Here is a 20660-nt window from a genome sequence, read left to right on the forward strand (position 1 = left end):
GCTTCCTTCAAAATGATCTGCCTCAAATCAACATCATTAGGAACACATATTTTACCCTGGTGTAGCAATAGACCATCATCCCTGATTGAGAACTCTGGTTTCTTGCCCTACCAAACTTCTTCCAACAGCTTCTGATACTTTTTATCATTTTGAGCAGCCATTTTGATCTGATCAATTAACACTGGCTGTACATGCCATGCAACTGCTGTCTGGCCCTCATCATTAATCTCTAAGCTGGCATGCAGTGACCTTAACTCATGCACCAAAGACAAGGGAGTAACTTGTAGACTTGCCATAGTATTGCGACTCAGGGCGTCAGCCACAACATTAGCTTTTCCTGGCTGATAGTCTATTAGACAAATCATAGTCTTTTATCAACTCTAACCATCTCCTCTGTCTCAGATTCAACTCTTTCTGGGTGCCCAAATACTTCAAACTCTTATGATCTATGTAGATGTAGCACTTCTCCCCATACAAATAATGTCTCCAGATCTTAAGAGCAAACACAATGGCTGCAAGCTCCAAATCATATGTCGGATAATTCCTCTCATGCGGTTTTAGCTGGCGTGATGCATAGGCAATGACATTTCGATCTTGCATCAACACACAACCTTACCCATTGTGAGAAGCATCGCTGTAAACTGTATATTCTTTACCCGGTGTAGGTAAAGTTAGGACTGAAGCCTCTGTCAAACATCTCTTCAATTCATCAAAACTTTGCTGGCATTTGTCCATCCACTGAAATTTCACATCCTTTCTAAGTAGCTTGGTCAATGGAGATGCCAACATGGAGAATCCCTTCACAAATCGACGGTAGTATCCATTAACTTGAACTGCGAATCTCTGTGACATTTCTGGGTGGCTTCCAATTAAGGACAGCTTCAATCTTGCTAGGATCTACCTTAATACCCTCTGCTGATACTATGTGCCCCAAAAAGGATATCTCCTTCAGCCAAAATTCACATTTCGACAATTTGGCGTATAGCTGTTTCTCCCTCAAAGTCTGCAGTACAATCCGCAGATGTCTATCATGCTCTTCTGCATTCCTCGAATAGACCAATATATCATCAATAAATACCACAACAAACTGGTCGAGGTATGGTCTGAAGATAGTGTTCATCAGATCCATAAAAGCGTATGAGCATTAGTTAACCGAATGGCATGACCAAGAACTCATAATGGCCATAGCGGGTTACAAAGCGATTTTAGGAATACTCGCTCTTGTACTTTCAGCTGATAATAACCTGATCTCAGGTCAATTTTGGAGAACACAACTGCACCCCTCAACTGATCAAACAAATCATCAATACGGGACAATGGGTATCTGTTCTTTATCGTCACCTTATTCAACTGTCGATAGTCAATGCATAACCGGAGAGTGCCATCCTTCTTCTTTACAAATAACACCGGCGCTCCCCAAGGTGACACACTAGGGCGAATGAAGCACTTATCAAGCAGCTCTTGCAACTGCACTTTCAATTCTTTTAGTTCTGCTGGTGCCATTCTGTATGGTGTTATGGAGATTGGGTCCACACCAGGCATAACATCAATTTCAAACTGCACTTCCCTTTACGGAGGTAATCACGGCAATTCATCAGAAACACATCAGGAAAGTCACATCTGATAGGAATGTCCTCGATCTTTGGACTCTCCACTTGGGTGTCTATCACATGTGCCAAGTACGCCTCACACCCTTTCTTAATCATTTTCTGGCGGTCTGGTGAAATAATGTTTGAAGGCAATATCGCCTCTCCCCATGTATTACTACATCACCATGCGAGGAAGACCAAAAGTGGCGTCTTCAATCTACGATCAATCATGGCGTGATGCTCGGCTAACCAATCCATGCCCAAGATAATGTCATAATCTCTGAAGGGCATTTCAATTAAATCGACAAAAATGTGTGTCCTTGGATCACCAAAGGGCGATCCTATATAGTCTATTTACCCTGACCTCCTGGCCTAATGGACTAGTTACTAGCACATCATAGTCCATTGGTACACACTGAATAGCAGTAGAACACATCACACTAGCACTAACATATGAATGTGTGGAGCCAAGATCAAATAACACATACACATCTTGGTCAAGGATGGAGAAAATACCAGCTACTACGTCTGATGTTTCAGCTTCCTCCCTCTGACGCATAGTATACACTCTGGTAGTGCGCCATCGGATCTTGGTGGTTAACAGTGCTCTGACTTCTAGGAGTGCTACCAGGACCCCTACCTCTGCCTCTACCTCTAACAGCTGACGGTGACCCTCTAGGTGCAGAGACTTGGGCTGATCCTTCCGATGTAGCAAAAGATCCAGACCGGCGCGGACTAGTGCAATCTTTAGCGAAATGTCCGCTCCCTCCACAGTTAAAACATGCTCCGGTGGCCTTGAAGCAAACCCCACTATGAGTTTTACCATAAGTTTCACACTGCCGGACTGATAGAACTCCTCGAGAAGCTTGTTGGGTCGGCTGACCAGACCGGGGTGGTCTTTGGTTAGAAAATCTGCCTCTGCCGGATCTACGAGAGCTGGATCCCCCAAACTGTTTTCTCTTGCCAGAACCACTTTCAGATGCTTGTCCAGTAGTCTTTTCAGTCTTCTCTTTCTCTTGTGAACCCTTCTTCACTGCCCCTTCAGATTCTATCCTTTCCAGTTCCAGGGCCTGTGATATCAATTCGGCAAAATTCTGATGTCGAAAACCCACGACTTGCATCCAGCATAGTGGCTTAGCCTTGAGAAGTCTCTCTCATACTCTGCTATGGTTCGGCCCCCTTGTTTCAAACTCAGGAATTCTTGCAATTTCTTATCTACATATGCATCAGGAACCCATTTCTGCCTGAATTCCCTCAGGAAGTCTGTCCATGTCAGCACAGGTGGCTCAACCAGGCTGTGAGGGATGGTCTTCCACCATTCATATGCATCCCCTTGTAACAAGGAAACAGAATACTCGAACTTCATCTCTTCCGTACACTGCAGTTTTCTGTAAACTCGTTCCATTCTTTCTAACCACTGTTCTGCCTCCAGTGGATCCACAGTGCCTTTAAACTCGATGGCCCCAAATTTCATCAATTTTTCATATTGCCGAGCTGAGGGCTGTGGTTGTGCTACAGATACTGGCATATAAGCTTGGGGTGGCACATTACCCGCCATTTGCTGGAAGAACGCAGCCATCTGCTGTACAAATTGAGCGAGAGCTGCGGTCTTTGGAGCAGAGGCCGGAGTGGGTGATCCACTCACGTTACGAGTCTTTGGGGCTTCCCCTTGAACCTCAGCCTCAATAGATTGTTCTTCGGAATGATCTCCTCCTTCCATTCCGTTTTCTCAAAATTTTAATTTCCTGAGATCAAACACAAGGAGGTTGACCTCCGTTAGTGCATATTCATGATGTAAATATGTCATATGTATCAATTAAAGACACTTGAGCAGTTGTACTTATCAATAAAATGTTCATACACAGAGTCAAAATTTATTGAAAAACCTTGCTCTGATACCACTAAAACATGTCACACCTTACCCTTCTGTAAGGCATAACATGATCCTGTAGAACACTTAATGAACTACCGAACTTCACCTACCGATAACTCATTAAGTACTCTACAAGGGATTTTAAAACAGTTTTCTTACATTTTAGAAGTGGCGAGCATTTTGGTAGGAATTAAAAACCATTTATTCAGAGTTTAAGTACTAATAAAAATTTTTGTCCATTTAAATTTTGCCGCAAATTTTATAAAAATTTTGACAGAGTTCCGTTTGAAATTGGAGAAAACAGTTCTTCAAATACAAAAAAAAAACACTTCCAAAAGTTTTTCGCAACTCCCAACCTTCAATAAATCTCAATCAACTCAATTCAACACACTTTAAAATAATTTCACAATATAAATCAAGATTTATCATCTCAAAATATTTAATATCTCCAATCACAAAGCATAAAACATAAAATTCACATGTACAAATATTTAATTTACAGAAGAAAATCCAAAATAATATTATTACAATTTATTTACAACTGCTCAACTACATTGATACATACAACATTTCTATATTTACATCAAAATTAGTTACAAGGGTATAAAATAATACCCGTACAAAAGATTGGTGTGATCTTCAGCTCAGTAGCAGCTCACTCTGCTGTTTTTTCCTTACTCTTATCTGCAACAGCAAAATAAGCTATCGCTGAGTTTAAAAATACTCAGTGGTACACAATAAGAATTTAAAATGCAATACATAAATCATTCATTGGTGAAACACAATTTAAATATTTCTCAAATTAACAAAGCTCATAATAACACAATTTAGTCAAACAATTTCATAAACACAGTGTTGCCAAAGTCATACACAACTTAAGCCATGACACAAAATTTCCGATCAACGCCGTGTTGTACACCACGACAAAGCAATCTCAACCCCATTAATCGAAATCAATGAGGGAGGTGGCTAGCTAGCTAATGAGTACTCATCCGATCTCAACCTCAACTGGCAAGCCAGAGAGGGAGGAAAATAAACGATCTCAACCCCATAAATGGAGGAGGAATAATGTTATACTGTCATGCTAAGTGTGAGCATAAAATCAATTCAAAACAATTTATTCAAATAATTTATGAAAAATCTAATCAATTTCCAAAGTCATATTTGCGATCATAAAATGGCAACACAGTACATAATTAATCACAAAAGTCAAATTTTTTAGAATAAAATATTTAAACAAGAATTTTTTTTGTGCACAGACCTGACGTGAGTCGCCTCTAGGCCTTGACTCAGTCTCTCCGAGCCTCCAAGTCTTTCTCAACTGAAACACACAGTTTCATAGTGTTTCAGTACCATAACTTAACATAAGTCCAAAAATAAATTTAACTTTATTTTTACTAGTTCTATTGCGTTAAATTCGACGTTCTCGAAGTTTTTGTGTTTTGGGTTACTATTCACTACACTATTCAAGTCAAATTGTTGACTTTTTAAGGCTTAATAAGTATGAGAACTCCAACTTCACCCACATACCACATTTTGGTCATTAAATTTGTTGGTTTTGGTCATTTTCTCAAAGCTTAAATCCTTTTGGCCAAATTGTCAAATTTTCAGTTTTGGTGCTCCAAGTTGCACTGTTCCATTAGTCAATTTACTGTTGGAATTTGGCAAAACTTCCTTCATAGAATGTCACACCTTACCCCTCTGTAAGGCATAACATGATCCCGTAGAATACCTAATGAACTACCGAACTTCACCTACCGATAACTCATTAAGTACCCTGCAAGGGATTTTAAAACAATTTTCTTATCTTTGACAAGTGGTGAGCATTTCTAATAAGTATTTAAAACATTTAGTTGAAATTAAAACTAATTAATATTTTTGGACATTTTAGTTTTCAGTAAATTTTATAAAAATTTTGACAGAGTTTCCTCTGTATTTTGAGAAAACCGTTCTTCGAATACCTGTAAAAAGCACTTCTAAAAGTTTTTCTCAACCACTACTTCAATTTCAAACTCAATCTCAATCAATTTCTCAAATTCACAAGTTCAATAATTCCTTCAAAATACTGTCTATCAATATGATTTATTCATATTCCATTCAAGATAAACAATTTATATATTCATCATACTAAAATTTACATTCAAAAAGTCCAAATTAAAATTTATTACAACTTTTATACAAACTTTGTACAAACTGCTCAAGACCCATGTACATGTCCATACATTTATGTGCAATATATACATCAAAAGAAATATTTACAGTTAGGGTATAAATTATACCCGAAAACTTTAGGCTGGTAGCTTCTCACACCTCAGCAGCTCAGTCTGCTGCTCCTCTAGTCTCTGTATCTGCGACAGCAATAAAAGCTATCGCTGAGTACTAGGACTCAGTGGTGCACAATATACTAAAATAATCTTTATGCAAAACTTAAAGCACATTCATTCAAAAATTTGGCTAAACATGAAAATTAAATACAATCATGCATTGTAAGGTTTTACATGTAAACCAAGTTCGTTTCAAAGTATCAAAACACATTTCATAAAACCCACAGCTAGATCATGCCATTCGAAACAAATAGAATCTCAATAGCCAGAGGCTAAAGAGAAATCACATGAATCTCAATAGCCAGAGGCTAAAGAGAAATCATATCACAAGGCTAGCTAGCTCAAATATATGGATATCCATTCACATCCTCTTCTACTGGCACACCTCAACACTTCTCCAGAGAAGGAATCAAAATTCGAAACTAATTACCCCCACTAGTCGTGCTAGTGAGGTGTTCAAATATATGGTCATGACACTGTGGTTTCAAAACTTATCTTAACAATTTGCTAAACATTGTCATTTCAAATATACACAATAACTTTCACAATTTAAATCAAACATCATAAAAATGCTATAATCCAATATTTCACATTATTCAAAACATTATGCAAAAGATGATTATAAAAGTATATGTTGTGCACAAACCTCAAACGAGTCGTCCTTTAGCCTCGACTCGGTTCCTCGGGTTCCTTCCCGATATTCTTTTCAACTGAAACACATAATTTTACAATGTTTCAGTACTAGAACTTAAAATAAATCCAAAATAAACTTAACTTAACATTTAGCTAGATCTATAGTGTTAAATTCGACTTTCTCAAAGTTTTGTGTTTCTAGTTACTATTCACTGAACTATTCATGTCGAATTATTGACTTTATAAGGCTTAATAGGTATGGGAACTTCAACTTCACCCACATACCACATTTTGCTCACCAAACTTGTTGGTTTTGGTCATTTGTTTAAAGCTTAGGTCAAATTGGCAAAATTGCCAATTTTCGGTTTTGGTTCTCCGAAGTTGCACTATTCCATTGGTCGATCTACTGTTGGAATTTGACAAAACTTCCTTCATAGAAAATGTTCCTTATTGTCTTAAGTGTATTCTCATTTTTGGATCACCTCAATCGGAGTTTTGTAGCTCAAGTTATGGCCAAAATAAGTTTCTTGTTCACATGCAATCGTTCATACCGCAATTTAGGTGCTGGCAGATTTTTGGTCCAACTTTGGTCAATTGTTTGATCAAGTTAAGTTCATAATTTGGTCTCACTTTCTTCATATGAAATGTTGTACTATGTCTTAGGTTTCCATCGGTTCAAGAATCGCCTAAATCCGAGTTTTCTAGAGAGAGTTATAGCTATCCAAACATTGCTGCTCAACTAAAAATCTGCAGAATTTCAGTACATAAATTTTAACTTTGCTCAATGATTTGAATGAGTTAATGGCCTAATTTGGGTTGGTGTTCTTCATGAAAGTTTTAGGTCTATATCATATCTAATTGCTGGAAATATTTCAGGTCAATTTGACCTACCTAGCTCGAGTTATGACCAAATGAACAGTTACTGTTCATTTGGTCATTTATCTTGTGCAGCCTGCTATCAACTCACTTTGGTCAATTGTTTCACCAAGTTTTAGTCAGTTTTTGGTCATGGTTCCTTAATGAAAGTTGTGCTCTTTTGTGTCTATTTTCATCTCCAATTGGTGGCATATCCATTAGGCTTGTAAAATTTGAGTTTTGGTCCTTCAAAGTAGGTTTGGTCATGCTGCCAGCAGCATGACCATTGACCTACGAATTTGATTTTTATTCCAACAATTCCCACACAACTTATTTGGTCATAATTGACCATTATTTCATTTCACAATAGGTTAAACATGCCATTTATGTATTTCTCCAATTTTTGGTTCATAAACCCTAGCATTGAAACCCTAACTCACTCATTCAATCACAATTGGTGCATTTCCATCTTAACACCATACTAATGTAAGTTTATTAACATCTTTAATTCCCTTTAAACACATCAAACCATACCAATCATACTCCCATCAACCAAGCCAAAATTTCAGTTTAGTCCTTCTCCCATGATTTTATTTCATTTCAAGTTTATTTACAAGCTCTTGATGCCACACTAACACTAATTAAACAATAAAAATTGAAGTTTATAGTACTATACCTTGAGCAGAATTTTCTTCCTCCATTTTCTTCAAATTTTTTTTCTTTCTTTTCCTTGAATCTTCTTTCTTAGTTGCCCAAACAAGGTCTACTTATGGTAGGACAATTTTGTATGGTTGGATTTTAGTTTTTCAAGCTCAAAAATGAGCTTTCATGGTGGTTTTGTGAGGGAGAGAAGAGAGTGACGTTTTGAGAAGATGAAGATGACTTTTTGTTGTTTTTTCTTTTCTTAATTTATTTTAGTTTATGGAAGACCACAAAATCCCATTTAATAAATAAATTAATTAATTTCTTATTGACATCATTAATGATGTCATCATCTTTAACTTTTCTAACTTTTTCTTCTTTTTTTCTTTTTTTCTATTAGTTCTTTAATTTAATTCTCGATTCAAATTTTCTTTTCTCGATTTTATTTGTGATTAGGTCGAGTCGACTCTCGGGGTCAATTGACCAAATTGCCCCTCAGTTCATCCCGTTTGCAAATAATCCAATATTTCTTAGGCTCCTGACCTAATTATTTGGTGACTTAACAGTTCTTTTCGTGATTTTCTCTTTTCCATTTGTGTCCATAAGGGTCCTAAGGACCGCAAGATCACTCTTTACGGTTGAAATTTGAGTTTAAAATGACTTAGATCGTTCAGGAGGTCACTCATCGCTATGACTCTCATTTCGTTTAACCTCTTATGTTCCGTTTTTCTTATTTATAGTTAACTAATTAAACATTACTAATTATTTGTGTTTATGGCTTCTCATGTTGTCTTAAGTGTGGCCCTAATCCCATTAATTGTCCGACCGACAGGTCAGGATCGATGAAATATACCAGCTATACAACGGGGTGTTACAATTCTCCCCCTTAAATAAATTTCGTCTCGAAATTTTACAGTATCAATCTCTGAACAGTGTGGGTGTTGTCTTCTCATGTCCTCCTCTCGTTCTCAAGTAGCTTCTTGGCCGAATGATGGTTCCACAAGACTTTTACCAGCAGTATCTGCTTATTCCATGTTGCTTCACCTCATAAGCCGGAATCTTTATGGGTTCTTCTTCATATGTGAGGTCCGAGTTACTTCTATTTCTTCTTTGGTAGTACATGAGATGGGTCGATCGGTACCTCCTCAACATAGACACATGGAAGACATTATGTATCTTCTCCAACTCTGAGGTAGTGCAAACCGATATGCCAAAGGACCCACTCTTTCTAGAACCTCATATGGCCCTATAAAACGAGGACTCAGTTTCCCCTTTCTGCCGAATCTCATAATTCTCTTCCAAGGAGAAACTTTGAGAAAACCTTCTCACCACTTGCATACTCAATATCCCTTCTTTTCAAATCAACATAGGACTTTTGACGGTCGATGCGACTTTAAGTCGATCTCTGATCACCGGATTTTCTCTTGATTCGTTGAACAATTTGGTCCGATCATCTTTCTTTCACCCACGTCATCCCAACACAACGGGTTCTACATTTCTGCCATACAAAGCTTCATATGGAGGCATCCCAATGCTTGATTGATAGCTGTTGTTATAAGCAAACTCAATCAAAGGCAAGTGTGTATCCCAACTACCCTCAAACTCAATCACACAAGCCCGTAGCATGTCCTCCAAGATCTGAATTACCCTTTCGGGTGGCCATGCATGCGTGGGTGGAATGCGATCTTAAAGTTCAATCTAGTTCCTAGGGCTCTCTGAAGACTACCCGAATCTAGAAGTGAACCTAGGATCTCTGTCGACCACGATGAATCTGGCACTGCATGCAATCTCACAATCTCATCGATGTATAACTTGGCCAATCTTTCTAAACTGTAGTCCATCCGGACTGGCAGAAAATGAGCAGATTTAGTCAGTCTGTCAACAACGACCCAAACTGCATCATGACTTTTCTGTGTCCTCGGAAGTCCCATCACAAAATCTATCGTTATTCTCTCCCATTTCCACTCTGGTATTGGTAGTGGATGTAATAACCCAGTGGGTACTTGATGCTCTGCCTTTACTTGCTGACAAGTTAGGCATTTGGACACAAACTCTGCCACATCTCTCTTCATACCCATCCACCAGTAATGCTCCTTTAGCCCCCTATACATTTTTGTGCCACCAGGGTGCATGGCAAAAGGAGACTCATGTGCTTCCTTCAAAATGATCTGCCTCAAATCAACATCATTAGGAACACACATTACGCCTGGTGTAGCAATAGACCATCATCTCTAATTGAGAATTTGGGTTTCTTGCCTGTCGGACTTCTTCCAACGACCGATACCTTTCATCATTACGGCGACCATTCTGATCTGATCAATCAACACTGGCTGTACATGCCATGCAACTGCTGTCTGACCATCATCACTAATCTCTAAATTGGCATGTAATAACCTCAACTCATGTACCAAAGACAAAGGAGTAACCCGTAGACTTGCCATAGTCTTGCGACTTAAGGCATCAGCCACAACATTAGCTTTCCCTGGCTGATAGTCTATCAGACAATCATAGTCTTTTATCAATTCTAACCATCTCCTCTGTCTCAAATTCAACTCTTTCTGGGTGCCCAAATACTTCAAACTCTTATGATCTGTGTAAATGTAGCACTTCTCCCCATACAAATAATGTCTCCAGATCTTAAGAGCAAACACAATAGCTGCAAGCTCCAAGTCATGTGTTGGATAATTCCTCTCATGCGGTTTTAGCTGGCGTGATGCATAGGCAATAACATTTCGATCTTGCATCAACACACAGCCTAACCCATTGTGAGAAGCATCACTATAAACTGTATATTCTTTACCCGGGGTAGGTAAAGTTAGACTGAGCTTGATCAAACATCTCTTCAATTCATCAAAACTCTGTGGCATTTATCCGTCACTGAAATTTTACATCTTTTCTAAGCGGCTTGGTCAATGGAGATGCCAACATGGAGAATCCTTCACAAATCTACGGTAGTATCGGCTAAACCAGAAACTACGAATTTACGTGACATTTTAGGTGGCCTCCAATTAAGGGCGACTTCAATCTTACTTGAATCTACCTTGATGCCCTCTTCTGATACTACATGCCCCAAGAAAGATATCTGCTTCAGCCAAAATTCACATTTCGACAATTTGGCATATAGCTGTTTCTCTCTCAAAATCTGCAGTACAATCCGCAGATGTCTATCATGCTCTTGCATTCCTCGAATAGACCAATATATCATCAATGAATACCACAACAAATTGGTGAGGTATGGTGCGAAGATAGTGTTCATCAAATCCATAAAAGCAAAGGAGCATTAGTTAACCGAATGGCATAACCAAAAACTCATAATGGCCATAGCGGGTTCTAAGCGATTTTAGAAATACTCTGCTCTTGTACTTTCGGTGATAATAACACGATCTCGAGTCAATTTTGGAGAACATTGCACCCTCAAGCGATCAAACAAGTCATCAATGCGGGGTAATGGATATCTATTCTTTATTGTCACCTTATTCAAGCTGCCGATAATCAATACACAAGCGGAGAGTGCCATCTTTCTTCTTTACAAACAACAGGCGCTCCCAAGGTGACACACTAGGGCGGATAAAGCCCTTGTCAAGCAATTCTTGCAATTGCACTTTCAACTCTTTCAATTACTGCAGTGCCATTCTATATGGCGTTATGGAGATTGAATCCACACCAGGCATAACATTAATCTCAAATTGAACTTCTCTTTATGGAGGTTATCCTGTTAACTCATCAGGAAATACATCCGGAAAGTCACTTACCGTAGGGATGTCCCTTAGTCTTTGGACTCCCCACTTGGGTGTCTATCACATGTGCCAAGTATGCTTCACACTCCTTTACGATCATTCTTACGGCTAGTGCGGCGAAATGATGTTTGATGGCGATAAATGCCTCTCCCGTGTATTACCACATCACCATACAAAGGGAGACCAAAAGTGGTATCTTGATCTGATCAATCATAGTATGATGCACGGCTAACCAATCCATGCCTAAGATAATATCATACTCTCTGAAGGGCATCTCAATCAAGTCGACGGAAAAAATGTCCTTGGATCACCAAAGGATCTCTATAAATTTTGTTGACCGGACCTCTTGTCCTAATGGACTAGTTACTAGCACTTCAAAACCCATTTGCACACATGGAATGACAAGTGAACGACTATGCTAGCACTAACATATGAATGGGTTGAACCGGATCAAACAATACAAATACTTCTTGATCGGAGATAGAGAATGTACCGGCTACCACATCGAAGTCTCGGCCTCTTCTCATTTGTTTCATTGTATAGATTCGGTTGAAGCACTTACTTGTGCTGACTTAACAACTGTGCACTGACTGCCTGAAGTAGTGCCTCTACCTCTGCCTCTTCATCTGCCAACTGACTGTGAACTTCTGGAAGTAGGACTCTGAATAGATCCCTCAGCAGTAGTAGGAGCTAGACCATATCTCGGAGCACTAGTGCAGCCTTTAGCTATATGGCCCTTGCCTCCACTATTAAAACAGGCTCCGGTGGCCCAATAGCATTCCCCCCTATGAATCTTGCCACAAGTCTCACGGTGGCGAGAATGTGAACCCACTGCTCATTGCGACCGGACCTAGGGGTCTCTGACGGAAAATCTACCTCTACCAAATCTTCCACCTCGACCCCTCTGGGTCCACTAAACTTCTTTTTTTTCCCGAGGTAGCACGAACTCGACTCTCTGGATTTTCCCCCTTGTCTTTTTCTAATTTCTCGACTTTTTTTTCCTTCAATGGGTTTGCTTCTACTCTCTCCAACTCAAGTGCTTGAGACATAAGTTCTGAGAAGTTGCTGTGTCGAAATCCGACAACTTGGATCCTTATGTTGGGCTTCTAACCCGTATCAAATCTCTTGCATCTTGCTTTCTTGGTAGTAAGGAGACTCCGCATAGTGACTCAGGTGGGAGAACTCCCTCTCATACTCTGCCACTGATCACTTTCCTTGTTTTAGACTCAGAAACTCTTGTAACTTCTGATCAACATATGCATCAGGATGTATTTACATCTAAACTCTCGATGAAGTCATCCTGTGTCAACAGTGGTTCGGCCAAGGCGTGGGGATGGTCTTCCACCAATCATACGCATCCCCTTGCGATGGCGACCTGAGTATTCAAATTTGATTCATCTTGGCAATGTAGCTTCTTAAATACTCTGTCCAGTGTTTCATGCCATTGCTCTGCCTCCCAAGGGTCCTTTGTACCCTTAAATTCTGCAACCCCATACTTCAATAATTTATCATATTATGCAGTTGGAGGCGGTGGTTGTGCCACAGTGGTTGGGGTGGAGCTTGAGCAGCATACCCCGACCATTTGTTGAAACATTGCCATCTGCTGTGTGGTATGCGAATTTGCGGCATTTGTGAAGTGGTCTTTGTGACCCACTGACATTCTGTAAAGCTGGGGCTACCCCTTGTGCCTCGGCTTCAGCATTTGCTCAATGGCGATCCCTTCTTCCATTTCAGGTGAAGTTAGGGTATCTCTGAACAAGTAACACAAGGAGATTTCCCTCCGTTAGTTCATATTCATGATGTAATGCAATTGTATGTAACAATTATGGACATTGAGCGGTTGTACTTAACAAAGAAAAACACAAATTCACAATTTAAAACATAATTCAAAAATTTGCTCGATACCACTAAAACATGTCACACCTTACCCCTCTGTAAGGCATAATATGATCCAGTAGAATACCTAATGAACTATAGAACTTCACCTACCTATAACTAATTAAGTACCCTACAAGGGATTTTAAAACAATTTTATTATTTTTGATAAGTGGTGAGCATTTCTAATAAGTATTTAAAACATTTAGTTGAAATTAAAACTAATTAATATTTTTGGACATTTTAGTTTTCAGCAAATTTTATAAAAATTTTGACAGAGTTCCCTCGTATTTTGAGAAAACCGTTCTTCAAATACAGTAAAAGCACTTCTAAAAGTTTTCTCAACCACTACTTCAATTTCAAACTCAATCTCAATCAATTTCTCAAATTTATCAACTTTCAATTTCAAATCTAGTATCAATGATCATCAAAATACTAACAATCCATTTCATTCATATTCCATTCATATTTCATTAGATAAACAATTTATATATTCATCATACTAAAATTTACATTCAAAAAGTCCAAATTAAAATTTATTACAACTTTTATACAAACTTTATACAATGCTCAAGACCCATGTACATGTCCATACATTTATGTGCAATATATACATCAAAAGAAATATTTACAATTAGGGTATAAATTATACCGAAAACTTTAAGTGAATGATCCTCAATCTTTAGTAGCTCGATCTGCTGCTCCTCTAGTCTCTGTATCTGCGGCAATATAAAGCTATCATTGAGTACTAGGACTCGATGGTGCACAATATACTAAAATAATCATTATGCAAAACTTAAATCACATTCATTCAAAAATTGGGCTAAACATGAAAATTAAATACAATCATGCATTGTAAGGTTTTACATGTAAACCAAGTTCGTTTCAAAGTATCAAAACACATTTCATAAAACCCACAGCTAGATCATGCCCTTCGAAACAAATAGAATCTCAATAGCCAGAGGCTAAAGAGAAATCATTTCACAAGGCTAGCTAGCTCAAATATATGGATATCCATTCACATCCTCTTCTCTTGGCACACCTCAACACTTCTCCGGAGAAGGAATCAAAATTGAAACTAATTACCCCCACTAGTCGTGCTAGTGAGGTGTTCAAATATATGGTCATGACCTTTGTGGTTTCAAAACTTATCTTAACAATTTGCTAAACATTGTCATTTCAAATATACACAATAACTTTCACAATTTAAATCAAACATCATAAAAATGTAATCCAATATTTCACATTATTCAAAACATTATGCAATCAATGAATTTTAAAGTATATGTTGTGCACAAACCTCAAGCGAGTCGTCCTTTAGCCTCGACTCGGTTCCTCGGGTTCCTTCGATATTCTTTTCAACTGAAACACATAATTTTACAATGTTTCAGTACTAAAACTTAAAATAAATCCAAAATAAACTTAACTTCATATTTACCTAGCTCTAACGTGTTAAATTCGAAGTTCTCGAAATTTTTGTGTTTTGGGTTACTATTCACTGCACTATTCAAGTCAAATTATTGACTTTCTAAGGCTTAATAGGTATGGGAACTCCAAATTCACCCACATACCACATTTTAGTCACCAAACTTGTTGGTTTTGGTCATTTGTTTAAAGCTTAAATCAAATTGGCAAAATTGCCAATTTTCGGTTTTGGTTCTACGAAGTTGCACTATTCCATTGGTCGATCTACTGTTGGAATTTGACAAAACTTCCTTCATAGAAAATGTTCCTTATTGTCTTAAGTGTATTCTCATTTTTGGATCACCTCAATCGGAGTTTTGTAGCTCAAGTTATGGCCAAAATACAATTACTGTTCACATACACTGTTCATACTGGTATTCTGGTTCAGGCAGATTTTTTATCCAACTTTGTTCAGTTATTTGATCAAGTTAAGTTCATAATTGGGTCTAACTTTCTTCATATGAAATGTTCTACTATGTCTTAGGTTTCCATCAGTTCAAGAATCGCCTAAATCCGAGTTTTCTAGAGAGAGTTTTAGCTATCCAAACATTGCTTCTTTAATAAAAATCTGCAGAATTTCAGTACATAAATTTTAAATTTGCTCATTGATTTTTATTTTTTTATTGCATAATTTGGTTTGGTGTTCTTCTTGAAAGTTTTAGGTCTATATCATATCTAATTGCTGGAAAAATTTCAGGTCAATTTGACCTACCTAGCTCGAGTTATGACCAAATGAACAGTTACTGTTCATTTGGTCAGTTATCTTGATGTGCCTGCTATCAACTCACTTTGGTCAATTTGTTCACCAAGTTTTAGTCAGTTTTTGGTCATGGTTCCTTAATGAAAGTTGTGCCATTTTGTGTCTATTTTCATCTCCAATTGGTGGCATATCCATTGGGCTTGTAAAATTTGAGTTTTGGTCCTTCAAAGTAGGTTTGGTCATGCTGCCAGCAGCATGACCATTGACCTACAATTTGATTTTTATTCCAACAATTCCCACATCTTATTTGGTCATAATTGACCATTATTTCATTTCACAATAGGTTAAACATATCATTTATGTATTTCTCCAATTTTTGGTTCAAAACCCTAGCATTGAAACCTAACTCACTCATTATTACAATTAATCACATTGGTGCATTTCCATCTTACTACCATACTAATGTAAGTTTATTAACATCTTTAATTTATTTAAAATACATCAAACCATACCTCTCATACATCCATCAACCAAGCCAAAATTCCCTCTCTTCCTAATCATGCAATATTTTTCAATTTCTTCATATAATCTCATTCATTTCTACACTAAATCCACTCATATATACTAAAAGAAAAGTTGGATTAGCTATACCTTAAGTGGCGAATTTGTCTATCAATTCTTCAAACTTTTTTCTTTCTTTTCCCAATCTTCTTATCTTAGTTCAAACACAAGTTTTACTTATGGGATGTAAAGATTTCATGGCAAGATTTAGGGTTTCAAGCTTTAAATGAGCTTCAATGGAGGTTTTCATGAAGTAAATGGAAGGGAGAGAGAGAGTGGACGTTTTGAAGAAGAAGAAGACTTTTTCTTTTCTCTTTTTGCTTTTTAATTGTTAGTAATTATCCCTTTTTGAAGACCAAAAATCCCATTTAATAAATAAATTAATTAATTTCTTTATGACATCTTACATGATGTCATCACCTTTAACTTTTCCATCTTCTTCTTCTCTTTCTTTTATTTATTTATTTATTTATTTATTTTCTATTAGTTCTTTAATTTAATTCTCGATTCGAAATTTTCTTTTCTCCGATTTTATTTGTGATTGGGTTAGGAGTCGACTCTTGGGGTCAATTGACCAAATTGCCTCTCATCGATTCATCGGTTTGCCAATAATTTCATATTTCTTTCGGCTCTCGACCTAATTATTTGGTGACTTATGATTCTTTTTCGTGATTTTCTCTTTTCCACTTTGTGTTCATAAGGGTCCTAAGGACAGCGGCGTCACTTTTTACTGATTCGAAATTTGAGTTTAAAAGCGACTTGTGATCATTCAGAAGGTCACCCATCATTTGTGACTCTCGGCTCGTTTAACTTCTTATGTTCTATTTTTCTTATTTATAGTTAACTAATTAAACATTACTAATTATTTGTGTTTATGGTTTATCTAATTGTCTTAAGTATGGTTCTAATCCCTTTAATTGTCGGATGACACGGTCAGGAGATGAAATATACCAGCTATATAAATAGGGGTGTTACAATGGGGTGATCTCTATCTGACCCTCTTAATCCAACCTCTGCCCGGTGAGTGTCTCTCAAGCTGGACTTTAACTAATAAACCAAATCGAGTCCCGAGTGTTTCTCAAGCCGTGTCTACCCGAAGGTGAGTCCCAGTGAGTGTCTCTCAAGTCGTGTCTACGTCTGTCCATATCAATACCATACCACACGCACTCCACGCACACTACGACTCCAAATTACCACAAATAACATCCATGGCACTTCAATAATTAAGAATGCAATATAAGGCGTGCCTAGTGTTTAACTACACAGATACATATTTATTAGTGATGCATTGGCATGCTTGAACATATAATATTGAAATTATAATTAAAATTAATATTTTACTCACAGACTCAGCAGGATTCTTGTGGCGGTAGGCGGAGGAGGAAGGCATCGACTCACGATAATTTTATTATAATTATTTAATAAATTTGACTCAATACAAACTAAGAAAAGACCAAAGATGTCCTAAGTCGTGTGAAAATTCGTGAGTCTCTCCTATACCTATGACCTACCCAACCTGCAAAATGGTTCAATAAACTGAACCCATATCTCATCATCATTATATGGCCCCTCCTGGGCTCTCCAAACAAAGCAATAATCTCAAAATCATACAACTCTCTTATAAGACTTCAAAACTAATATTTTTCAAAACTATCCAAACTAACTTTAAAAATTCTATAAACCTGTCCCGCGGTCTTTAATAATATTATAAGGCTATTGCAATAGAAATCGTAATTTTCTTATCATCCACGAATATTTTATAAATTTTATTCTAATCCAGTACAATGTAAAAATTGAATAATGTAGAGTTCGAGTTTACCTATGCCAAATCTGACAACTGGAACGCGTCCAGAATGTTTGAAAATGGTGGGGTAGCCTATAATCTTGATCCAGTTCTGAAATAGATCCAGACTTATACGCTTGACCGAAAGTGCGGATCTGGCGACGATCAATTTCCACGAAATGAAAGTATATCGCGAAGTCCACAATACCAGTGTTAGAATAATATATATATATATATTATTTGAAAATTAGGGATGTTACATAATATTAGAAAAATTTATATATTAAAAATTTATTTTAAAAAGTAAAAAATTAATTAATTAAATTCATATTTTTTATTAATTGTTAAAATATTGAATTAATTTTTAATGATACATTAATTAATTTAGTTAGCTAAAAACTAGAAAATTAGCAAATAAATATACCTATATTTTGTAGGTAACTAAGATTATCGACTAAATTTTATTTGTCGACAAATCCATGTGTAAGTGTTTTTATTGAGGAAAACGTTTTTTCCATTAAATTTACTTACAAAAAAAGTCATTGATAAAGGCGAATTTTTTATTGATAATTTCTTGGGGTCATAAGCCAGTAATGATTTAAAGATTATTCATCGACAAAATTTTAATTTCGTAGAATATTAATTTAATTTAATTTAATTTAATTTAATTTAATATATTTAATTTAATTTTTCAACTTTTTAATTTAATTTTTTAATTTGATTTTTATTTTTAATTTTATTATTATTTTTTATATTAATCATTAATTATTTTATTTTATTTTATTTAAAATTTATTTTTTATTTTCTATTTTTTAAAAATTTAAATGAAATTTAAAAAAATAATTAATAGGATCTAAAGTAGGCTCCACATAGTGACTATATCACCATTACTATAAGTTGGAGAGTGGCTTATAGGAAAGTCACTTCTCACCATTTTATAGGTATACCAACCAAGCATATTCATAGGTAATTTATATTGAAATTTTATTTTATTTTTTTTCTTTTTAATATTACAAATCAAATACCAATTCATTGGCAACTGGCAAAATTTGTTCATTGGTAATTTATATTAAAATTTTATATTTTATTTTATTTTTAATATTCTTGATCAAATATGAGTTCAACGATAATTATTGATGAAATTTTTCATAAGTAGTTTATTTTAAAATTTTATTTTTTTTTAAATTTCTTTTTAGTATTACCGATCAAATATGAGTCGCTGATAGTTGCCGACGAACTTTGTTTAATGGTAATTTATCTTAAAATTTTATTTTTTTATTTTTTTAATATTCTTGATTAATTATGAGTTTGTTAGTTATTATTGATGAAACTTATTCATAGGTAATTTATTTTAGAATTTTATTTTTGATTTTTTTAATACTATCAACTAAATATGAGTTTGTTGGTAATTATCGAAACTTTTCTTCGGTAATTACTTATCTTAAAATTTAATTTTTTTTTATTTTCTTTTTAATATTATCAACCAAATATGTATTCGTTGCTAATTATTGAAAATTTTTTAGAGAAAATTTTTAAGTTTTTTAAAATTTTATGTTTTATTTTCTTTTTAATATTACTGATTATATATGAGTCAGTAGATAATTATCAACAAATATTTTCATTGATATATTTTTTATTTGTTCACCAATTTTATCGCTAGTATTTAGTACCATCTATACCTACAAAATTGCAAGGTCGATAAAAGTTTTGTCGATACAAATTGATTTAAATCTTAATTTCTTTGGCTTCTCTTTTTTATCAGTAAAGCATCGGTAATTACTAACAAATTTGGTAAATGATAATTTTTTTAGTTATTTTTTTAATTTTTTATAGTATTTGTTTTAATTTTTAAAATTATTTATAATGATGTAAATATATGCTTTTTCTTTGAATATATTGATATTGTTAATTCTTGACATGTTCTTTGTGAACGAGAAAAGTGATAATCATTAAATTCTATTTGTATGATTTTATATTACTTTTAAAAAGTTGAAATTTAGTAATTTTTATGTGATTTTATATGCTACATGTGCTACCGTCACCAAATGCTCACTTTGGGCCTGCAATGAGACATACTGGATCAATAGAAAACCTTTAGAAGCAATATGGAAAAATGAAAAATAAATTAATTATCTTAGAATGGAATGGGACTTTAGAATACTTGTGTATATATGCCATAGTATTATTTTTCTGTCAAACAAACAAATTAAACTAATCAGCTTAATTACATACTTTTGAATTATAATATAAAGTGATTGAAGTTATGAATTCTCTATCAGAATTATGGAAATGCAATATTTCTATAAAGAGAAGGAAAAGGCAATCGAGAAAATATGGCCTGTAGATGAGATGATAACTAAATTAAGATTCAAATAGTAATTATAAGAGTAAATTAGTTTATATAATTTTTTTTTTAATTTAATTAGTTGTGGCCTTAGTAATACAAACATTGAGGTGGTTTGATCATGTGAAAAATATACATACGGAGGCTCGATTAGGCAGGTAGAGCACATTGGATTAGAGGATAAAAAGAAAAGAAATAGTATATCTAAACTGACTTGGAGAGGTGAATAGTATAATATGACCTATAAGCATTATACATTTCTGAAAATTTAATTCAAAAT

This window comes from Hevea brasiliensis, chromosome 7 (assembly GCF_030052815.1).
Source record: "Hevea brasiliensis isolate MT/VB/25A 57/8 chromosome 7, ASM3005281v1, whole genome shotgun sequence".
NCBI classification, from domain to species: Eukaryota; Viridiplantae; Streptophyta; class Magnoliopsida; order Malpighiales; family Euphorbiaceae; genus Hevea; species Hevea brasiliensis.